Source organism: Balaenoptera ricei, chromosome 20, assembly GCF_028023285.1.
Source record: "Balaenoptera ricei isolate mBalRic1 chromosome 20, mBalRic1.hap2, whole genome shotgun sequence".
NCBI classification, from domain to species: Eukaryota; Metazoa; Chordata; class Mammalia; order Artiodactyla; family Balaenopteridae; genus Balaenoptera; species Balaenoptera ricei.
The window spans coordinates 14,323,328-14,347,618 of NC_082658.1; the positions used below are offsets into that span (position 1 = coordinate 14,323,328).

General features: G+C 37.6%; 1 protein-coding gene and 1 non-coding gene across 2 annotated transcripts in view; one reads left to right on the forward strand and one right to left on the reverse strand.

Annotated features, from left to right (window-relative positions):
• SMURF2 (SMAD specific E3 ubiquitin protein ligase 2) overlaps positions 1 to 24,291 on the forward strand; it is a 120,877-nt gene that overhangs the window by 12,823 nt on the left and 83,763 nt on the right. The gene's annotated exons all lie outside the window — the stretch shown is intronic.
• On the reverse strand, positions 18,068 to 18,139 carry TRNAW-CCA (transfer RNA tryptophan (anticodon CCA)). The gene has a single exon. It is a non-coding gene; the product is annotated as a tRNA-Trp (tRNA).

The following is a 24,291-nucleotide window of genomic DNA, read 5'->3' on the forward strand; positions in this document are numbered from 1 at the left end:
TCAAAATACCATGTCTAACACAGTACTTGGTACATAGTATATCTTCAGTAAATATTTGTGAATTAAAGAATGATTCATGAAATTGAAAAAAGCTTACATGGTTTAAGAGGACCTCATTTGAAACAGATAATAGAATCTCTCTTTGTGACATTATTACTGAATTAACTGATGTTTGTACCTTAGTAGTTTTGACAATGTTAAGTTATAAAGATAGAGAACCAAAGTATTCATTAAAGTTAATATTTGACTTGATGGCTAGAACTCTTTTACCATACTCTGCAAAATTTACTTTTCAACAAAGTGAAGATCAGTCTGATAGTCACTGCAAAAAGATCTACTTTTGCAGTGTCACCTAAGAAATTCACATATATAACTTGTCTGTCAGTGTTAGGAAGAAAATTAATATTTTTTCAGAGCTCTATAGTTTTAACTTGTTCTCATTTGTTATCTAATTTAATTACTGTTGAGATCCTGACTTTACAAGTATTCGAAACCAGTGAAGGCGAAATATAATCTTTTATCTGATGAAATTTTTTTCTTGAATCTTATGAAGAGAATAGCAACTGATTTTTTTGAGGGAACAATTGGTACAATTATTCAAATTCCATAGAAATTAGGCTAGTTGTACCAGAAATCTTTTGTAATAAAATATGAATCCTTGTACATTTTAGTTTTCTATTTCCTAGTTGTTTTGAGTTTTTCTTATTTTACATAGGTAGGAAAACTTAGGTGGTAAACCAGCCTTTTTCTTACTTTAAAATAGGGTTGGTGATGATATTTCAAGTTTCTTCTGATTTCCAGTTTGGTTATCTCAAGTCTTTTTTCTCTAACTAGAAAGAGGACTTGGAATGGTGGTGAAATATTTACATATTCAGTGATCATTTGTTGAGAGTCTTAACATGCACCTTAGCCTGAGGTGTAGGTTCTGGGATTTCAAGAAGAGATTTGGATCCCGATCTTGCTTTCAGGGAACCTACAGTGTGAACAAGTAGAGACAAGACTTGATGGATGAAATAATTGAACAGTCAGTGCTAGAGTTAGTGATACATACAATGAGGGTGAAATAAAAGAATGAAAGCCCATGGGTATTTTTAAGGGAGCTCAATTTTCAGATTCTAAAATTGATCAGTTTTTCATATTTTCTTCCTTTCACTTTACAGAAGAAAGGCACATCTCTAGGCCGTCCCAAATAGTACATTGTCCTGGGGTAAGAGGTCTTCCAGGGCACCTAAGAGACAATTTAGAATATTGATGAGGTTATCGAGAAGGCAGTGACTCCAATGACTAACATCTTTTCACAAGTCATGTGGTTTCAACCCTTCAATTTCAACAAAATTAGGGACCCGATCAAGTTGTTAGTTGATCATTAAAAATAATTTTCATAAAAATAAGTTTTCTTAGCACTTACATTTATAAAAATGAGAAATAGGAATAAAATATTTTCAATAAACATTCATTGATAGACACATGAACGAATTGAAAATAAGATAACCTCATCCATGTCATGAAGAGATACATTTCCAATTCTTCTTTTCCTCATCCTGTTCCCCCTTTTTGAATAATTGGTTTGCTCTAATCAGGATGCAGGAAAGGTCTACACATTGTATTTTTTTTTTTTTTTTTTAGACCTTGAGCTCTTAGCGGTCTTCTCTCTCCTAGGGGCATTTGCTTTATTTTATTTTATTTTTATTTTATTTATTTATTTATTTATTTATTTTTGGCTGTGTTGGGTCTTTGTTTCTGTGCGAGGGCTTCCTCTAGTTGCGGCGAGCGGGGGCCACTCTTCATCGCGGTGCGCGGGCCTCTCACTGTCGTGGCCTCTCTTGTTGCGGAGCACAGGCTCCAGACGCGCAGGCTCAGTAGTTGTGGCTCACGGGCCTAGTTGCTCCGCGGCATGTGGGATCTTCCCAGACCAGGGCTCGAACCCGTGTCCCCTGCATTTGCAGGCAGATTCTCAACCACTGCGCCACCAGGGAAGCCCCTACACATTGTATTTTGTTGGTATGTCTGAAGTTTTTTTTAAAGTATAGGCCCATTGCCCCCCCGCCCACCTTTGTTCTTTGAATTTTCTTTGAATTTACTTATTACAGAAACCGGATCTGTTAAATACCTTAATCTAAAAACTCTTTATGATTTGGTTCTAGCATTGTTTCCCATCATGCGTGTGTCCCATCATATGCCTGTTACACCACTCTGAATTCCTCACTCTTTACTATTCTTTTCACATTTTCTTTTATCTCCCAAGTTTTTGATGGTGCTGTTTACTTAGACTCTGTTACAATACTTTCTTCCTTACCTAGCCACCCTGCCCAATCTACTCGGGCTATTAAGACAGCTGAAGCATTTTCTCCTCTGAGAAGTCTTCCCAGACTTCCCCAGGCTGAGTTAAGTGCCCCTGTCTTAACAGTTAGGGTCCTGATAGAAACAGATAACATTCTCACAAAAGGTGAAAGAGAATGTCGTTAGGGGACTACTTAGAATGAATGGGCAGGGTTAAGGGAATCCAATTAGGAATGGTGTAGCACCTAGGGACTAGCAATGTTAGGAAGTTGCATCATCTTTGGGCAAGAAAGGGAAAGGGAGCGAGTAGTCATGGGAACGCAGAGAGACCCTTGCTGTTGCTTCTCATTTACTGAACCCAATTTGAGGCTGGAGGGTAAGGGAGCCCAGTTCCTGTAGTCCATTACGTCAGCCTCCTAGGACACCAAGTGCTGGTTAAAGGATGGAGAATGATCTGAAGGAGCAAATAGAAATATCCAAAACACCCTCATTTATATTCCTGCAATACGTTAGAATACTTCGTTGTATCATTTATTATACTGACTTAAAATTCATTGGTTGTATTGATGTTTTCCCCATAGCACTGTGAACTCCTCTGTAGCTATGAACTAGCTCTTACTCATATTTGCCTACCCACAGTGCTCATTAGATACTTAATTAAATGAATAAAAGTTTAAAAAAGAGATGAATGAGATACATAATTTAAAAGGGCTGTTCTACTTAGTGGTAATGTGTGGTGATTCTTAGTTCAAAAGAGTAAATCTAATAATTTTTGCTTTGTTTGGCAGTTTTGATGCTTTTGCAATAATTGACTCACTCTTTTGGTTGAAGAAAGGCCAGGGATTAATTTAGGCCATAATAGATAACTTCTGTATTTAGAAGGATTATAATGCAAGACTGATTTGGCTGAGCTCAGTGGCATGGTAAATATATTTATGCACTTCCTTTTGCTATGGATGAATCATGATGCAGGGAAAGAATCTGTAGAGGCTATAAGGCCATAAAATTAGATTGATTTCAGGAAGAGTGTGCCTTACTTACTATTATTAGACTTTCTCTGGGTTATTACATAGCTTTTTCAAATCTCTTAAATAAATGAAAGCTGGTCTTGGGACTTCCCTGGTGGTCCAGTGGCTAGAACTCCACACTCCCAATGCAGGGGCTGGGTTCAATCCCTGGTCAGGAAACTAGTCCCCACATGTCGCAACTAAGAGTTCGCATGCCACAACTAAAGACACTGCATGCCACAATGAAGATCCTGCGTGCTGCAAAGACCCAGCGCAGCCAAATAAATAAATACATAAGTAAATACTAAAAAATAAAAAAAATAAATGAAAGCTGGTCTCTATATGGAAAAATGCACCCTTATTGCTAGCCAAATTCTTCCCCTCCCCCCAATAAGTTGAACTAATGATCATATATTTGCTATAAAAGCTTGTTAGAATTGCTGTATAAAAAATTACTCCAAAACTTAAAGGCCTAAAACACAAACAATAATTTTATTATCTCTTGTGATTTCTGTGGGTTAGGAGTTTGGAAAGGGCTCTGCTAGTTTTTTAAAAAAAATTTTTTAAGTTAATTAATTTATTTTTGTCTGCATCGGGTCTTAGTTGCGGCACACGGGATCATCGTTGCGGCACGTGGGTTCTTCATTGTGGTACACGGGCTTCTCTCTAGTTGTGGCACCCAGGCTCCAGAGTGTGTGGGCTTTGTAGTTGCAGCACGCGGGCTCAGTAGTTGCGGTGCGTGGGCTTAGTTGCCCCACGACATGTGGGATCTTAGTTCCCGGACCAGGGATCAAACCCGTGTCCCCTGCATTGGAAGGTGGATTCTTAACGACTGGGCCACCAGGAAAGTCCCTGCTGGCTGGTTTTGGCTCAGGATCTGTCATGTATTTTATTCAGATGATGGCTGGAGTTGGAATAGCTGGGGGCTGGCCGGGCATTTATCTCTCTTCAGGTCATCTGCGAGCCTCTCCATGTGATTTCACTGCACGAGCTAGTTTATGGCAGCCCCAGGGCAGTTACACTGCTAATATGACTGGCTCAGGGTACCAGCAGGAATTGTCAGGAAACAAGGCGAAAGCTGCATCTCCTTTTCTGACTCAGCCTAGAAAGTCCTTGTTGCATTTTATTGGTTACAGGCAAGTTACTTAAAAGTTCTTCTAGATTCAAGGGGAAAGAACATAGATTGCATCTCTTGATGAAAAAAGTGGCAAAGAATTTGCAGCCATTTAAAAAACTGTCATAGGTGACAGTGGTGGCAGCTACCACTGCTACTTCTTTTGTTTTTTTGGTTGGACTCCATGCTCTTTGGTATCCTAATCTAATGCATACTATTTTCCAGCTTTTGTAATTGAGTTATTTTATGTTCTGCCTTTGAAGTTTCCAGGAATTTTATTACAGAGAACTTAACAAAAGAAATTTTCAACAGTTTCTAGAAGAGTTATGATAATATGTTATTAAAATCCGTAAGTTATTTTGGTAAAGGATAAAAAAGATACTCAATGGAAACAGAAGCAGACTGGTAAAAAGAAAGAAGGCAGAAAAATACTATTTGAATAAAATAATTTATGCAAGTATGTGAATTAAATTCTTTAATTCTCTGGAATGAATTTTATATTGAAAAAATATTATAATTCAGGGCTAATAATCAGGGTTTTAGTGCTCCCCCATCAGGTCTGCATTGTTTTTCTTTAACCCTTTTATAATCTGTTCCCCATGGAGCAGTTTCATAAATTGAAAATGAAAATGTAAATTGGATAATTTTACTCGCCTGCTTCAAACCCTCCAGTGGCTTTCCATTATACTTGAATGAAATAGACATTATTTGTACAAGATCCTGTACAATCTGGCCCTGTCTTTCCTTGGCTCATTTTGCTTTAGTAACTTTAATTGTGTTTTGATTTCTTGAAAAAAGGTCAATCTTTTTCCCACCTGAAGGCCCCCCCCTCTTTTGTTGCCAGGGTCTTCTTTCTCTACTTATTATTTTTTCTGTGTCAGTTTATAATTTCAAAGAGTTCCTAAATACTCTGTCTAAAGTAGCTTCTACTTTCATTATTCTCATCATAGTATCTTGTTAACTTCAGAGGACTTATAATTTATTTTTATATTCACTTCTTTACCTGTTTGTCTTTTAAAAAACTTTAAATTTTAGATTTACAGAGAAATTGTGCAGGGCAGAGACTGTGTGTTTCATTTACCTAGAGTAATACTAAACACTTAGGAGGTACTCTGTAAATATTTCTTAGAAAAACAACTACTAGAAAGATGTCTTAGAGTTTATAGTCTAACCTCTTCCGCACTTTATGTGAATAACATGCTGAGGGAGGTCATGTGTGTCTTCTTTAAGTCCATGGCTAGTTGGCAAGACCCAAGTCTCCAGGGTGGTACTAGAAACCACATCTTGTGATAATCCAATTTGTTGTATTTAGAGGTGAGTTTACTGTGAAACTAAAGAAGCTTAACTTTCAGGATCCTATCTGAGGGCCTGGGAGGGACCCTGGCAATGAGTTCATGGTCACTTTAAGAGGGGTGGAATAAGGAGGGTGGGAGGGAGATGCAAGAGGGAGGGGGTATGGGGATATACGTATGCATATAGCTGATTCATGCTTTGTTATACAGCAGAAACTAACATAACACTGTAAAGCAGTTATACTCGAATAAAGATGTTAAAGAATTGTTTTATTAGTATATATTATATTTATATACAGAAAAAGTGCGAAGCTTATAAGTGTGCAGCTTAAGACTTTTCACAAACTTAACACGCCTATATAATAACCAGTGCCCAGATCAAGAAACAATATTTCCTGTACGTTGTCACATAGTTATGAAGGATTTGCAAATGTGCTATATCTTAACCACAATCAGTTAAGATTGCTGTCTCTTTTTACACTGATTTCCCTTCTCTCATACTTCTCATATTGGTGGCATTGGAATAGCTGTAGGCATTTTGGGCATCTGGCTATGGGGAAACTGACTTGGGGATACATTTAGTTGGGTTTTAGCAGGATATGTTGATGTGGTTCACAGTCTCTTCGTGTATAGTCAAGGTATTGCTAGCCGTCTGAGTACGAGGATAGTGTCTAGGAATACTGCACATTGTGTTAACTCATTTGGCGTTGTGACATAAACATGCAGTCCTAGAGATGGTATAGTGATATGAATATGTCCCATGGCATCTGGCACCTGAAGTATGTAGTTAGTGGAGCAAAAACCAAGGTTTAATGCCAAAAGGCCAGTTTGTGAAAAATTCTTCCGAATCTTAAAGCTTCATATGAAAGAGACTTGTTAGTAGTTTTCCCAAGTTTGGCCACAATCCTAAAAGTTTACATAACATTACCAATAATGGCCCTGTGCTAAAAGAAACTTTTCTAAGTTTTACAGCAACAACAAAAATATGTTCAACTATGCTAGAGAAAAGACTGAATTATTTTTCTGTTATCTCTATAGAAAATGATATTATAAAACTCATGGGAAAGTATGATACTGGCATAAGGGTTGACATATGGGTCAGTGGAGTAGAATCGCGAGTGCAGAAATAAACTCATACATCTGTGGTCAATTGATTTTTTCCACAAGGGTGCCAAGGCCACTCAATGGGGAAAGGTTAGTCTTTTCAGCAAATGATGTTGGAACAATTGGATATCCACATGCTAAAGAATGAAGTTGTACTGCCATCTCACACCATATACAAAAATTAACTCAAAATGGATTAAAGACCTAAATATAACAGCGAAAACCATAAAAACTTTAGATGGAAACACAAGGCCTTGGAGTGGCAGTGATTTCTTAAATATGACACCAAAGCACAAGCAACCAAAGAAAAAACCAAATTGGACTTCATCACGATTAAAAACCTGTACCCCAAAGGACAGTATCAAGAAAGTAAAAAGAGGGAATTCCCTGGCGGTCCAGTGGTTAAGCCTCTGTGCTCCCAATGCAGGGGGCATGGGTTTGATCCCTGTTTGGAGAACTTAGATACCACATGCTGTGTGGTGCAGCCAAAAAAAAAAAAAAAGGTAAAAAGATAACTCATAGAATGGGAGAAAATATTTGTAAATCATAATATCTGATAAGGGTCTAGTATCCAGAATATATAAAGAACTCTTACAACTTAATGACAAAAGGACAACCCATTTAAAAAATGGGCAAAAACTATGAAAAACAGTATGGAAGTTCCTCAGAAAACTAAAAATAGAATTACCAAATGATCCAACAATCCCACTGCTGGGCGTATACCTGGACAAAACTATAATTCAGAAAGATACATGCACCCCTGTGTTCATAGCATTGTTCACAATAGCCAAAACATGGGAGCAGCCTGAATGTCCATCGACAGATGAATGAATAAAGAAGATGTGGGGGACTTCCCTGGTGGTCCAGTGGCTAAGACTCCATGCTTCCAATACAGGGGGCCCGGGTTCGATCCCTGGTCAGGGAGCTAGATCCCACATGTTGCAACTAAGAGTTCCCATGCCGCAACTAAAGATCCTGTGCATGTGGCAACTAAGACCCGACACAGCCAAATAAATAAGCAAATAAATTAAAAAATAAAATATTAAAAATAATAAAGATGTACATATATACAAAGGAATACTACTCAGCCATGAAAAAGAGCAACATAATGCCATTTGCAGCAACATGGATGGATCTAGAGATTATCATACTAAGTGAATTAAGTCAGAAAGAAAGAAATACCATATGACATTACTTCCATGGAATTTAAAATGTGGCACAAATGAACCTATCTACTAAACAGAAACAGACTCACAGACATAGAGATCAGACTTGTGGTTGCCAAGGGGGAGGCAGGGAGGGAGAGTGATGGACTGGGAGTTTGGGGTTGGTAGATGTAAACTATTACGTTTAGAATGGATGAATGGCAAGGTCCTACTGTGTAGCACAGGGAACTGTATCCAGTCTCCTGGGATAAGCCATAATGGAAAAGAATATTTAAAAAGAATGTATATATGTGTAAAACTGAGTCACTTTGCTGTAAGGCAGAGATTGGCACAACAATGTAAATCAACTGTACTTCAGTTAAGAAAAACACACAAAAAAACAAAAAACGGGCAAAGGATTTGAGTAGACTTTTCTCCAAAGAAGATAGACCATTGGCCAGTAAGCATAATGAAGAGATGCTCAATATCATAAGTCATTAGGGAAATGCACATCACAATGAGATACCATTTCATACCCACTAGGAGGGCTATAATAAAAAATGGGAAAATGACAAGTGTTGGCAAGGATTTTCATACATTGTTGGTGGGAATGTAAAATGGTTCAGCCACTGTGGCAAAAGTTTGGCAGTTCCTCAAAAAGTTAAACATGGGAATTACCATATGACTCAGCAGTTCTGTTCCTAGCTATATAGCTAAGAGAATTGAAAACATATGTTCACACAAAAACTTGTACACAAATGTTCTTAGTAGCATTATTCATAATAGCCAAAATAGTTGGGTGGAAACAACCCAAATGTTCATTAACTGATGAATAGGTAAATAAAATGTGGTATATCTATACAATGGAATATTACTCAGCTATAAAAGGGATCAGGGATCAATATTACCCAGCTATAAAAGAATGAAGTATTAATATTGATACATGCTACAACATGGATGAACCTCAGAAACATTATGCTGAGTGAAAGAAGCTAGACACAAAGGGTCACATATTGTATGATTCTAGTTGGAAAATCTATAAAGACATAAAGTAGATTGATGGTTGCCAGGGGACACGGGAAGGGGAGAGTTGAGAGTGACTTCCCAGGTATGGGGTTTCTTTCTGGATGATGGAAATGTTCTGGAATTAGATAGTGGTGATGGTTGTACAGCATTGGGAACATACTAAAAACCATTGAATTGCACAGTTTAAAATGGTGAGTTTTATGTTATGTGACTTCTATCTCAATAAAACAAATTGCAAAAAACCCATCACAGGGGAAGAGGTACTCAAAGAGTATGCAGCCAAGAAACTAGGAAAAAAGGTTTTATAGGGGGTGTGTCAATTAACGAAAGTATTATTTTCTGGTTTTTATAATGTTTGTGATATTTGTCAGCTTGTTAAAATTTATGATTTCTCATTCTAAATTGAATATTTGCTTTCATACCTAATTTTGTATTATTCTAAAGTGGGGCCCCCAAACTGTATAAACTCCAGGCTCTACAAAATCTGGATGCACCCTGAGATATATATTAGCATCAGATAAAAATGATTCAAGAGCTGTGCCGTCTTTTTAAGCATGAGGGATCGAACAAATGTTTATTTCTGTTCTCTCCCAAACCCCATTCAATGATAGTAAAGGGATAAAAACAGCATACACCTACAAGAGCAAAAAGAACAGAGGAGGGGACAGCAAATAAATGATGTCAGAAAGTTTCAGGAAGATGGAAGGTAGTTGGAGCACATAATTTAGCTGAGAAAGTAGAATATAAAGTATTTGCAGAGGGCGTACCAAATCCTTGCTGTATTCCAGCTAGTTCATATCATAGATCTCTAGAAAAGACTCAGGAATTGGAGGCACCAAGTATCTCTGGGGGTACAGATGAGATGTGAGGCTGAAAATGAGAAATGTTTTAAAGTCTGTGGAAGGTTCTATATGTATATATACATTATCCCAGGCAGCCTGGTGAATGTTCTTCCTCAACCCTCATAGAAAGTTAAAGACATTTTGTGAAGAAAGTTAACCAGATTGGCTCCAGGGGCAGGGATACCTGGCACTGTGGAAGGTAGGGGAGAAATGCTCACCTGAAAATGAGGGGACTGGCAACATTTTAAATAGTGAAACTCCCAGCCCGCCTGTGCTGTTCAGCTGCATGAACACTAGCACCCAATTAAATCTTTTCTCCTTTATGAAAAAGTCTTCTCTGGAAAATATTGGACAGCTCAGAGAAAGCACTAATAAATACTGATATTTAGAGCGTCCTAATGAAACAGCTAGGTCACCCTGCTAGACACCCTACAGTGAAAGTTATCAGTTGCTAGGTGGGAGAGAGAAGGCCTCACCACTCCTTAAACTTTCACTTGCACATGAAGAATTAGAAATGACACTGACCTCTCTACAGCAGTATCAGAACTGAGAAGACAGTTGAGCAATGCCTTTGGAATTCTGAGGGAACATGACTTTTAGCCTAGAATCTAACCATTTGCTCACCAAGTATGAAGGCAGAATAAAGGCATTTTGGGGCATGCCAGATCTGAAAAAATTATTTCTACTTATCCCTTTTTAGGAAGCTACTGAAGGATATATCCATCACAATTAGGGAACATACTATAAAAAAGTAGTACATGGGTGATTGTATCCTTGTACACAAAGGGAAAGGCAGAGTCAAAGGGAAGTCAGTAAACCTAAAGCCTGGGGAAAAATACTCTCAAAGTCTATGCAACGTCTTGTGTATTTTTTCTTGGGAGAGAGTCTGTTTTGAGATTCTTGTTTATAAACGAACAAAAGCCAAGCTTGTAACACAAAACAAAACAAAACAAAAAAAACATTGCCAATCATGAACATTGTCAGTTTTTTTAGTGTTTGACAGTTTTGTAGGTAAGAGAAGAAATGGCATGTTTAAAGAATTTTGAGGGACTTCCCTGGTGGCACAGTGGTTAAGAATCTGCCTGCCAATGCAGGGGAGACGGGTTCGAGCCCTGGTCCGGGAAGATCCCACGTGCCGTGGAGCAACTAAGCCCGTGCGACACAACTACTGAGCCTGTGCTCTAGAGCCCGTGCGCCTGGAGCCCCTGCTCCGCAACAAGAGAAGCCACGGCCATGAGAAGCCTGCGCACTGCAACAAAGAGTAGCCCCTGCTCGCCACAACTAGAGAAAACCCGCGTGCAGCAACGAAGACCCAACTCAGCCAAAAATAAATAAATAAAATATAAATAGATTTTTAAAAAATAAAGAAGTTTGAGCTTGATAGTCTTTTTTTAAAAAAAAATATCTTTATTGGAGTATAATTGCTTTACAATGTTGTGTTAGTTTCTGCTGTATAACAAAGTGAATCAGCGGTACATATACATATATCCCCATATCCCCTCCCTCTTACGTTTCCCTCCCAACCTCCCTATCCCACCCCTCTAGGTTGTCAGAAGCACGGCGCTGATCTCCCTGTGCTATGCAGCTGCTTCCCACTAGCTAGCTATTTTACATTTAGTAGTATATATATGTCAATGCCACTCTCACTTTGTCCCAGCTTACCCTTCCCGTGTCCTCAAGTCCATTCTCCACGTCTGCGTCTTTATTCCTGTCCTGCCCCTAGGTTCATCAGAACCATTTTTTCTTTTTTTTAGATTCCATATATATGTGTTAGCATATGGTATTTGTTTTTCTCTTTCTGACTTACTTCACTCTGTATGACAGACTCTGGGTCCAATCACCTCACTGAGCTTGGTAGTCTTTTATTAGTCCTATTGATCACTTTTATTGTCAGAATTTTTTCTTTTTCTTTGCTTTGTCAATTACTTATGGCTTTATTGCTAAAATACTTAAACTCAAGTTTTAGAGCTGGCTGAGAACCAAGCTCTAAAATTACCTTAACCTGGGATATGTAGACCTTTAAGAAGTCTGTGCATTGGCTCCAGGTGGGTACTGTGAATCCCCTGGGTTGTATATGTGGACAATCCCCCCCCGCCGCCCCCACCCGGCCTAGGGTCCAATTTCGTATCACAGAAAAAGAAGCTCAGAGAGGTTAAGTGACTTACTCAACAGTGGTCTTCTGATTCCTATTTTGGTGTGCATTCTCCTGTTAAATCATGCTGTCTTCAAAGTCCTGAATTAGTTTCATTTTTGTCACATGATCAACTTTTAAATTTCTTGAACACTGTGTGTAATGATTAAGATGAATCCAGGAACTGATACGAATTTCTCTTGAGTGATAAATTATGTTAAAACACCGAGTTTTATTTATTTAATTTATTTTTTATTTTGGCCGTGCCGCGTGGCTTACAGGATCTCAGTTCCCCAACAGGGATTGAACCTGGGCCATGGCAGTGAAAGCACTGAATCCTAACCATTAGACCGCCAGGGAACTCCCCAAAACACAAAGTTTTAAGATATGACTAACCTCGGGGGGACAGGCAACATAGGGATAGGGGATTAAGAGGTACAAACTATTATGTATAAAATAGGATTCAAGGATATATTGAAGGGGAGTACAGCCCATATTTTATAATAGCTATAAATGGAGTTTAACCTTTAAAAATTGTGAATCACTGTATTGTACACCTGTAACTTATATATTATACAGCAACTGTACATCAATAAAAAAATGTGACTAACCTAAAATAATGAGACATTTCATATAGTCATCATTATGAAGAATAAAATTTTTGTACTTTTCTGTTTGTGAAGGAAAAAACTGAAAAAAATAAAAATTCTAGAAACATTCTTAAAGTGTTAAAGTGTGCATCTCACACACACATGTTATAGTTTTTTGGGGGGAGGAATTGTTGAAGAATGAGTATTTAGGGAGACAAGTTGGGTTGTTTGATCTGCTGTGTTGAAATTTTTTCTAGAATGTAAATCTCCTTTTCTGCCCTGGTTAGTAAGATCTTAATGGCTGTTTCGGGGTCTTGTACTCTTGTAGTTTGGAAGTCAGTTTGAATGCATCTTAACATTGAAGCCTTAAGTAATGTAGGAAATTGGATAGAACACACATTCCTAAGCTTTTAGTTAATTTTGGAAATAAAGCTTAAGGACTAGTGTACCTTTCTGTGACTTGTCTCTTGAGCAGCTGCTGAGCTTAATGCTATCTCTTGCCTCTTACTAGGCTGAAACCTCCTTGGGGGCAGGGCAGGGACTTATTTTGTGTAATTTGTATCAAGCATATAAGGAGAAATCAAAGCTTATTTATTAAATAAAATAAATTAATTTTTAAATTTATTAAATTTATTAAATAATCAGTCCTCAGTTTAAGTCCATTAGGGTGTATTGTAAAGGTTGAAATTATTGTCAGTTTGTAACATTGTTTAAGCAAAACTGATTACAAAATAATAGATACATTTTAGAAATTTAGAAAATTACTAAATTTAAAAAAATTACTAATTATTTAGAAAAGTAAGTCATTACTCAGAGTTACCTTACATTTTGGAATTACATTGAAATGTTTTCTTTTGTTAATAGTATATGGCCCAGAAATGTGTTTTAATAGGGATATTACTTTCTTTTTCTAAGTGTAAAAGTAAATTTATATTGATATGCAGTCAAGGACTTTCTTTGCCTTTTTTCTCTATTAAAACTTGTAGTTTTAAACTTCGCTACACAGTGATGGGGAGAAAGATCAGAGTTGCCTTGGGGTAGTTATTTGGCTTGAACCATGAAGAACAAGACTTAGGACTTGGGAGTTCCCTGGTCGTCTAGTGGTTAGGACTCGGCGCTTTCACTGCCAGGCCTGGGTTCAATCCTTGGTCAGGTAGCTGAGATCCCGCAAGCCGTGTAGTCGCGGCCAAAATTTAAAAAAAAAAAGAGTTAGGACTTGTTCTGATATTGTGATTGATTTTGAGGTGAATTGAAACAGGTTGTTACCCAGTTTTTATATCTTTTATGCATGATTTTAAAAAGTTAAAAACATTGAATAAGCTAAATGTATATGTGTGGCAAATTGTACAGAAGATTGTACAGTGAAATGATTAATTTCTATCTGCTCCCTAAACAGTTTCTCTTTTAAATTGAGCTGTAGTTGATTTACAATGTTGTGTTAGTTTCAGGTGTACAGCAAACTGATTGTTATACATTATTTATGTATTATTCTTTTTCAGATTCTTTTCCAATACAGGTTATTATAAGATATTGAGTATAGTTCCCTGTGCTCTACAGTAGGTTCTTGTTGGTTATCTATTTTATATGTAGTAGTGTGTATCTGATAATCCCAAACTCCTGATTTATCCCTCCCCCCTTCCCCTTTGTTAACCGTAAGTTTGTTTTCTATGTCTGTGAGTCTGTTTCTGTTTTGTTTTTGGCTGTGTCACGCGGCTTGTGGGAATCTTAGTTCCCCGACCAGGGATCAAACCCAAGCCTGGCAATGAAAGCGCTGAGTCCTAACCACTGGACCGCCAGGGAATTGCCTGTTTCTGTTTTGTAAATAAGTTCATTTGTATCATTTTTTAAGATTCCACGTGTAAGTGATATCATATGATATTTGTCTTTCTCTGACTTACTTCATTTAGTATGATCGTCTCTAGGTCCATCCATGTTGCTGCAAATGGCACTATTTCATTCTTTTTTATGGCTGAGAAGTATCCCACTGTATATATATACCACATCTTCTTTATCCATTCATCTATCAGTGGACATTTAGGTGCTTCTGTGTCTTGGCTATTGTAAATAGTGCTGCTATGAACATTGGGGTACATGTATCTTTTCGTATTAGTTTTCTTCTTTTCTGGATATATGCCCAGGAGTGGGATTGCTGGGTCATATGGTAACTCTATTTTTAGTTTTTTAAGGAACCTCCATACTGGTCTCTAAACAGTTTCTTAATGTGGCTCCCCCAGATACAATTAGTTGCCAGTTTCACCTACTTTGTAAATTGCCAACTGCTGAAGTAGAGGATTCTTACAGTTTTGCCCCATTCTCTTTGGGAACCTCCTTTGTCCCACTCTCAGTCCAAGTAATTCCAGTGGTCCAAACTGTTCTAATCTCCAGGTGGAGAGAAGCATGAGCAAAAGCAAAAGATATAGGGACTTCCCTGGGGGTCCAGTGGTTAAGACTCCATGCTTCCACTGCAGGGGGCGCGGGTTCAATCCCTGGTCCAGGAACTAAGATCCCACGTGCTGCGCGGTACGGCCAAAAAAAAAAAAAAAAAAAGGAGAAAAAGCAAAAGATATAAAATGTCAGGTGTACAGTAGGGTAGGGAGGAGAAGAAAGGAACACCTGAGGTCAGATTGTACAGTGACTTAAATGATAGACTAAGTCTGGATTTTATCCAATAGGTAGTCAGGAGTTAATAAACATTTCCAAACAAGGGAGGAATTTTAGATTTATTATTAATTCCCTATTCCTTCCAACCCTAATTCTCAAACTTTACTTTTTCTTCTTTGAAGTCTCTCGACCTATCCTTCCTTTCCCATTCTTACTCATTCCACTACCATAATCCAGTCCTTATTACATCAGACTGAGATGGTTGCCATAGTTGACAAACAAATGGTTTCTCTGCTTTGAGTCCTTCGTCCTGCAGCCCATTCTGGACATCACTATCAGATTAATGTTACTTAGAGCTTCACTTTGATCAGGTCTTTCTCCTGCTCATAAACCTTTAATGTCTCCTTATTGTTGACAGGGTAAGATCCAGACTTCTTAGCCTGTCATTCAAGCCATTCCAATAATTAACCCAGTCTACCTTTTAAGCCTTATTCTTTCCCTTGGTCCTAGAGAACTTGGAATGTTCCTTTTTATCCTCTCATATATCTTGCCCCTTTCATTTTAAAATTTTGTCTTTATTTCTTCCTCCTGGGTTATCCTTTCTCTAGTCACTGGTTAAAAACCATACCCATCCTTAGAGTTCAGTTAAAGTTATACCTCCCTTGTACAGCTTCTTCAAATTATTTAGAAGCTAGTTTGAGTTCTTTCCTCTGAAATCTCAGAACTCCTTGTACTTAAGGCACTTAATGCTTTCTGCTATGCTTGTTTGTCTTAACTGCCTTGCTAGATGATGTAACTTAGTTATGGTGTTTATTTTCTACACACAGTACCTTCATATACTTGTGTGCTTGACAAATATTCTGTTAATTGCACTTTCCTATTTTGGACTGTCTTTTGTGCTGGCTATAAATGTTTTGGTAGTTCATTTTAGCACTAATTGTTTAGCACTAATTTGATAGTAGTTGTTTTATGTTTCTTAGTCATGGCTTCTCAACTAGACTATAAAATTCTTAAGGGCAGGAAATATGTCTAATCTGTACTTCCAGAATTCTTCCATACTGTATATGTAATGTTTTTCATTTTTCAAAATAGTGCTGAGATGCTCCTGTCTGGCATGAAATACTGGACAACTGATTATTGGACTTAGAGCTTTTTTAGTAACTGAAAAAAACTTAAAACATGTTTCTCAGAACCCTAAAAACACATACATTTGTATGAAAAAGAAATAAACACAAATATGGAATTTCTATAGCTTTAGATTTAGGTTATATTTTAAGGAAACAGAGGTTCAAGTAGTCCCTCCGTTTTTGGGGTGCAAACACAATATGATACCCTTTTCTATAATTTAAATTTTCCTCTATTCAAATAATCAAAAGCTTATCTACTTGAAATAGTTTTATAGAAATTATTCTGAGATGAGTGCCTTTTTCTGTGTTTGAAATCTGAATTTGATGGGATAGTTGGTTTTATGACAACTGTGTGTTTACAGTTTGTCATAATGTGTCCTTTGTAGTTGCCACCTAGTGTAGTTGATTTTTTTTTTTTGAGGGGAAGTGTGTATTATTTTGAGAATTATGTTTATATACTAATGGCAATTGAGTTTAATAATATTGCGTATTCTTGTCTTTGTTTTGCCTAGTAATTTTTTCCTTAAAATCACAGAAAATCACAGAAAAATCAGTACCTTCCATTTTTCAATATTATGCTAATCATCTTGGAGTATTTGAACGTTAAATACATAAATAAAATAAATGAAAACATAAACACATAAGGACCTGTGGCAAAAATATGCTTGTGTGCCTGTCCGGTTTTATAACAAATGTTAATATGGAATCAAATTGCAAGTATTGTCTGCTTTTGAAGTGGAATTTGGCAGTTTGTGTTCAATTCAGAGGCTTTCAAACAAGGCAAAGAACAAAAGGAGAAACAATTTGTTACTTATAATAATTTAGATTAAAAATAAGTAACTCTTGGCTCTTTTATTGTTTTTAAAAACTGCAGATATATTCTCTACTTTATAATGCAAATTTTTGAAATGTAAATTATTTAAAAATCCAGGAAGTACAATAGTGTATGTTAAACATTTTAATTTTCATTGTTTTTCAGTTACACAAGTGTTGTAAGTCTTACATGCTCACTTAAAAAATTTCAAACAGTATAGAAGTATATAGAGTAAGAAGTGTAGGTTCCTCCTCGTACCTTGTCTTACTCTCTTCTCAGAAGTAACTGCTGTTCATAGTTTAGTGTATGTATAAGTTTTCTAGATTTGCCCTATGCATTTGGCTTATACACACTCACATAGTATTTTTTTCCTTAATAAAACATGGATATAGAATCATACTGTACCAAGTGTTCTATCACTTTCTTTTTTCTCTTAATTTATCTTGAAGTTATTCTTTTTTAACCATAGAATAGATAATATAAAATAGTAGGCAAAAATATTGGCAGTAATTAAAAGTAGAGGGCACTTGTCTTCTATTGCTGAATATTTAGGTTGTTTCTTTTTAGCTGTTACATAGTTACCCAGTGAACATTCTTGTGTGTGCATCTTTTTTTTTTTTTTTTTTGTGGGCATTGCACAGCTTGTGGGATCTCAATTCCCCCACCAGGGATCGAACCCAAGCCCTCGGCAGTGAAAGCCTGGAGTCCTAACCACTGGACCGTCAGGGAATTCCCTTGTGTGTGTATCTTTTGGTTCATATTTTAGTATGTCAACAGAATATATTCCTAGAATTGCTGAGTTAGGATAATTGTATTTTAAAAAAATATTTATTTATTTATTTGGCTGCTCCAGGTCTTAGTTGCGGTGCTCAGGATCTTCGTTGTGGCATGCTGGTTCTTTAGTTGCGGCATGTGGGATCTTTAGTTGCAATATGCGGGATCTTTTTTTAGTTGTGGCATGCAAGCTCTTAGTTGCGGCATGTGGGATATAGAGTTCCCTGACCAGGGATCGAACCTGGGTCCCTGCATTGGAAGCGTGGAGTCTTAGCCACTGGACCACCAGGGAAGTCCCAGGATAATTGTATTTTGATTGTTGTCAGATACTGCAAAATTGCTTTACAAAAAGGAGGAATTAATTTACATTCATAGCCATGCACAGTAAAAAAAAAAAAAAAAAAAAAAAAAGCCTGTTTCTTTATAATCCTGAAAATACTGAGTTTTAACAAATCTTTAAAATTTTTGCCAATTCAGTGGGGTAAAAATGTTACCATAATGTTTGTTTCAAGTTTAATCTCTTTGGTTCTTAGTGTGGTAATCATATTTTCATATTCTTATTTGCCATTTCTACTTCTGTGAATTCCATGTTTATACTGTTTTAACCAGTTTTCTATTTTGTCTGACAATTTTCTAAGTGATTTGTAGAAGCTCTTTATATGTTCTGGATATTAGTCCTCTGTTAAATTCTATATTTATTTTTTTTTGTCATTTCTCTTTTAACTTTGTTTTATGGTAACTTTGGCCGTACAGAAGTTTTTAAATGGTTAATTTTTGTTATGAGATTCAAATTTAATATTGCATAAAGATCAGATCTGGCATTATATGGAACTGACATAATTATTATACTAGGTTTTAACTTTTTAAGAAAAGTTTGATAAATTTAACTGACCATAGTTTCATTTCATTTTCTTGCTGTTACTATAACACGGACATTTATTGATTGATTGCCACGCTGCGCGGCTTATGGGATATTAGTTCCCCCACCAGGGACTGAACGCGGGTCCCCTGCAGTGGAAGCGAGGAGTCCTAACCACTGGACCACCAGGGAATTCCCTGACATGGACTTTTAAAAATCATCCTTCTAAGTATAAAGTTGCATACAGGCCTCCTTTTGTTCCTAATTTTAAATTATAAGGACAGTAATTTAAATAGTTGGATTATGTCAGACGATATTGAAATGATTCAACTCTTAGGGGGCAGTAATTTCTATCTGTATAGCTTTTTTTTTTAAAGTTTTTTCCACAGAGTTGATTTCATTGAGAACTTATGCCTTTTTCTGAGAAAAGAAAGCCTAGAAAACTTTTGTTTTTTGTGAAAAAACAGGAAAAAGAAAGTGAAATCTCATATCACTTTGCACCGAAAGCTCTTTCTCTTTTATTTTTTTATTGAAGTATAGTTAATTTACATTGTTTCTGGTGTACATCTTTTCTGTTTTAATATGCATATCATTATGTACTTGAACAAGAGATTCTACACATACACAAATAGAACTTGTGACTCTTCAACAATTTTGAGCATATTTTCTGTGAAGGTACTCTTGGGGGAGATTCTGTCCTTAAATGATTAGTAACTAATTCTAGTCATGTTTAACCCCTCTCAAAATATGAAATAATTGAAAGTAAAAAAATAACAAAAAATTCATCTTGACCAAGTAGATTTTTCCCAAGATTGTAAGGGTGATTTAACTATAGAAAACATGTTAAGTGATCACCACATTAACAGAATAGAAAAAGCATATGTTCATCTTAACTGATGTAGGAACAAATTTTAGTACCCATTTATGTTGAAAATTGCTTGTTAGCAAATTTAGAAGAAACTTCCTTAACTTGGTAATGGATTATCTACTAAACTCTTAAAGGAAAAATCACATTGAATGATTGAATGATAGAATTATTTGCTTTAAGATAAGGAATCAGAGCAGAAAGTCCAGTATTACCGTTTTTTATTCATCATTGAACTGGAAGTCACAGGCAGTACTTTATAAGACAAGAACAAATATAAGAATTAGGAAGGAAGACATAAAATCACATATGACATAAAAACCTAGGGTTAAGGATACTACCCTGGGATTAATGATCACATTTGAGGGTAGACCTAAAGGAGCCAATAAGAGTTAATCTAATCTCTAGATTAGCGCTAATCTAATTTTTAATGTAAAAGTGGTAAACGTATTTCTGCTAACTGTATTTGACAGTTTGAAGTTTTTCTTTTACTTTTAATAAACCATCGAAGTTGTTGGCCTCGGGCTTCCCTGGTGGCGCAGTGGTTGAGAATCTACCTGCCAATGCAGGAGACACGGGTTCGAGCCCCGGTCTGGGAAGATCCCATATGCCGCGGAGCAACTAGGCCCGTGAGCCACAACTACTGAGCCTGTGCGTCTGGAGCCTGTGCTCCGCAACAAGAGAGGCCATGATAGTGAGAGGCCCGCGCACCGCGATGAAGAGTGGCCCCCACTTGCCGCAACTAGAGAAAGCCCTCGCAGAGAAACGAAGACCCAACACAGCCATAAATAAATAAATTAATTAAAAAAAAAAAAAAAATAAGGTTCTGAATTTGGTATTGTGGCTATATGGATGGATAGAAGGATGAATGAGACAGTCTCTCCTCTTATGGGGAGATCAGTTGATAGCTGCAGTGATAAAAATTACGTAAAACAAATGTTTCATTCGTGTATGTTCTGTAAAGGGCTGTGTGTCAAATATATTATGGGGAAAATAGTGAAGTAATTGGGGCTATTTTTGGATTTTCTAATCTTTTCCATCAGTCTGTTAATGCACCAATACCTATGTCTATTTATGTGTTAGTGGTTTTAATTATAGGGGTTTTGTAGTTTGTTTCAGTATCTGGTAGGTCTAGGTCTCTCCTTTCCCCCGTAGCTTTTCCTCTCAATATTCTTTCGTGATATATTTAAAAAAAAAAAAAATTTATTTATTTATGGCTGTGTTGGGTCTTCGTTTCTGTGCAAGGGCTTTCTCTAGTTGTGGCAAGTGGGGACCACTCTTCATCGCAGTGCGCGGGCCTCTCACTATCGCGGCCTCTCTTGTTGCGGAGCACAGGCTCCAGACGCGCAGGCTCAGTAGTTGTGGCTCAAGGGCCCAGCTGCACCGCGGCATGTGGGATCTTCCCAGACCAGGGCTCGAACCCGTGTCCCCTGCATTGGCAGGCAGATTCTCAACCACTGCGCCACCAGGGAAGCCCTTCTTTCGTGATATTTTCATGTATACTTAGCTACCAATTTTCCCAGAAAATGATTGTTAGTATTTTTATTGGATTTTCATTAAATTCATAAGTTAACAGAGATGATACTTTGATGATATTGAGTAAAATGTTCTAATCAAGAGCAAGGGATTTAATTGTATTTCATTGATTACACTTAATTGTGACCAGAGAGTGTTTGTACTATTTTTACTTTATGGAACTTTCTGATTTTTTTTTTTTGGTGGGGGCGCTCCTAATATACATCAAGAATTAAAAAATTCTTTACCTAAATCATCTCATTTAATTTTCAAAGTAATTCTGTGAAGTAGGTGGGTACAAATATTGCTGTCATATCATCAGAAAACACTGACCTCAGAGAGGTTAATTAATTTGTCCAAGGGTACAAAGCTAGTAAGTATGGGGGAACCTGAATTCGAACACAGAGGTGTTTTACTCTCCGCTCTGTGTTATACTGTCTTCTTAAATTGTTCAGATCTCTTGACAGAGAGCTCTGGAGGCCTTTGAACAGGCTTTTGTTTGTTTGTTTGTTTGTTTTTCCCCTAAGCAGTTCCTTTTTGTCCCACTTTTCCCTTCAGCTTTAAAAAAAAAAAAAAAGGGAGACAGAAGCATTTGTAACTTCCTTGAGAACCAAGTTTTCGGTCAAATAGGCTGAGTGTTTTGAATTAAGAGAAGTTTGGTTTTTTCCTGCCCATCTCTCTTTTCAACAGCTGACTGAGTGTAAGTCAACTGGAGATACATTTCATTTATTTGGCAGACGTTCCCTGGGAGGGTTGATGTTAGGAGAGTGTGGGGGCCTGGTGGATTATTAACCATGTGCTGTGGATTACACAGCATACTTTGGCCATTCTGCCTTCAGACGTCTGAGCTAATGGAGAAATCGGTGATTAATGTGCCAAAACTTAATCAAGTCAAAATTTAGGGAAATTGAAAGTGTTGCCTTTTTTCCCTTTTTAAACAGAGAGGCTTAGGGTGGTTAATAGATGATGAGAGGCATATGATAGTAAAGTACAGCTTCACTGGTGATCTTCTCTAAACCTTAACTGTCTTCTGTAGAATGAGAATAATATTATTAATCCAGAGAATTTAATGAACTAATCCATATAAAGTGCTTATAAATAGTAAGTGCCTGAGAAATAGTAAGCACTCAATGAATATTATTATTGTGTGAGTACTTTTTTACACCCAATAAACATGGTGTAAAAATGAGAAATGAGGGCTTCCCTGGTGGCGCAGTGGTTAAGAATCCGCCTGCCCATGCAGGGGACACAGGTTCGAGCCCCGGTCCGGGAAGATCCCACATGCCGCGGAGCGGCTGGGCCCGTGAGCCACAACTACTGAGCCTGCGCGTCTGGAGCCTGTGCTCCGCAACGGGAGAGGCCGCGACAGTGAGAGGCCCGCGCACCGCAATGAAGAATGGCCCCCGCTCGCCACAACTGGAGAAAGCCCTCGCACAGAAACGAAGACCCAGCACAGCCAAAAATAAATAAATAAATTAATTTTAAAAAAAAAATGAGAAATGAGTTCAAAAGTAGAATTTAGGATCTTGTCACATTTCTTTGGTGGTTTTTTTGTTTGTTTTTGGAGCGTATTGGTTAAATGCTTTTTGTGAAAGAGTAGATCATAGGGGCTTGGGCTCCTCATCAGTCAAGGCCAGTTAATTTTCCTTTTGGGATGTGGAATTCTGCCCTCTCAAGTACCCTTTTCCACTTCTTTCAAAATTTAAATATCCACTGTACCTCTCATACTAAAAAGTCCTTCTTCAGCCCATCTCTTTTACCTCCTGTATTTCTTCTTTTCAGGTCCGACTTTAAGAGTCATCCACTCTCATTTTTATCCATGTTTCTCACCTTTCATTTATGTGCTAATCCAGTTTTCGCCCAGTGCTCTTCCAAAGCTGTTTTTGGTGAAGATAATGGTGCCCTAATTGATAAAATGAATGGAGACTTTTCTGTTTTACTTTTCTTGACTTCACTACTTTATTTAACTACTAGTTGCTTTTTAAAGACACTGTAGTGGGGCTCCCTGGTGGCGCAGTGGTTGAGAATCTGCCTGCCAATGCAGGGGACACGGATTTGAGCCCTCGCTTGGGAAGATCCCATAAGCCGCGGAGCAACTAGGCCCGTAGCCACAATTACTGAGCCTGCGCGTCTGGAGCCTGTGCTCCGCAACAAGAGAGGCCGCGATAATGAGAGGCCCATGCACCGCGATGAAGAGTGGCCCCCACTTGCCACAACTAGAGAAAGCCCTCGCACAGAAACGAAGACCCAACACAGCCATAAGTAATAAATAAATAAATTAAAAAAAGAAAAAAAGAAAAAAATGTTAAAAAAAAAAAAAAAGACACTGTAGTTAGTTGAGTGCTGGCCTCAGGGGGTGTTTTAAGTTCTCCCCAAAAGAAACTTGTTCTTTGTCAGTTTAGCTGATGAGAGGCAAACTCCGGGTAATTCTTATAGTTTTCTAAGGACAGTTTAAAAAACTGATTTGTACTAAATTTATTTCAACTCTGGATGGACTATCACCTGTTTTCTTTCCTCTGATGGTTGTCCTAGAGCCTTTTTTTTTTAAAATAAATTTTATTTATTTAAAAAAATAAATTTAGTTATTTTTGGCTGCATTGGGCCTTCATTGTGGTGCGCGGGCTTCTCATTGCAGTGGCTTCTCTTGTTGTGGAGCACAGGCTCTAGGCGCGCAGGCTTCAGTACTTGTGGCTTGCAGGCTCAGCAGCTGTGGCTCACAGGCTCTAGAGCACAGGCTCAGTTGTGGCGCACGGGCTTAGTTGCTCCATGGCATGTGGTATCTTCCCGGACCAGGGCTCGAACCCGTCTCCCCTGCAGTGGCAGGCGGATTCTTAACCACTGCGCCACGAAGGCAGCCCTGTCCTAGAGCCTTTAAATAGAAATTTTTAGCTCTGACAGTATTAACAGGCACTTCTCCTGCCTTACTGCTTACACCAACCTGTTACACCTGTTTGCGTGTGGTGACAAGAACTAATTTCTTGTGTTTTGGTAGATTAGTTTTCTGCACGTTTGCAGAGTAACAGGCTTCCTTTCTTTTGTGGCATTTAATTTGAGTGATATTGTGTATTTTTAGAAATTCCCAGTTGACTGATAATCTCTCAAATGAAGTGGTGTTCTACTTGATGCAGACATGAAGACTCTCCTAAAACAAAACAAAACAAAAAACTCTTTTAGGATCTTTGCTAATCACTTAATCTGTATTAAC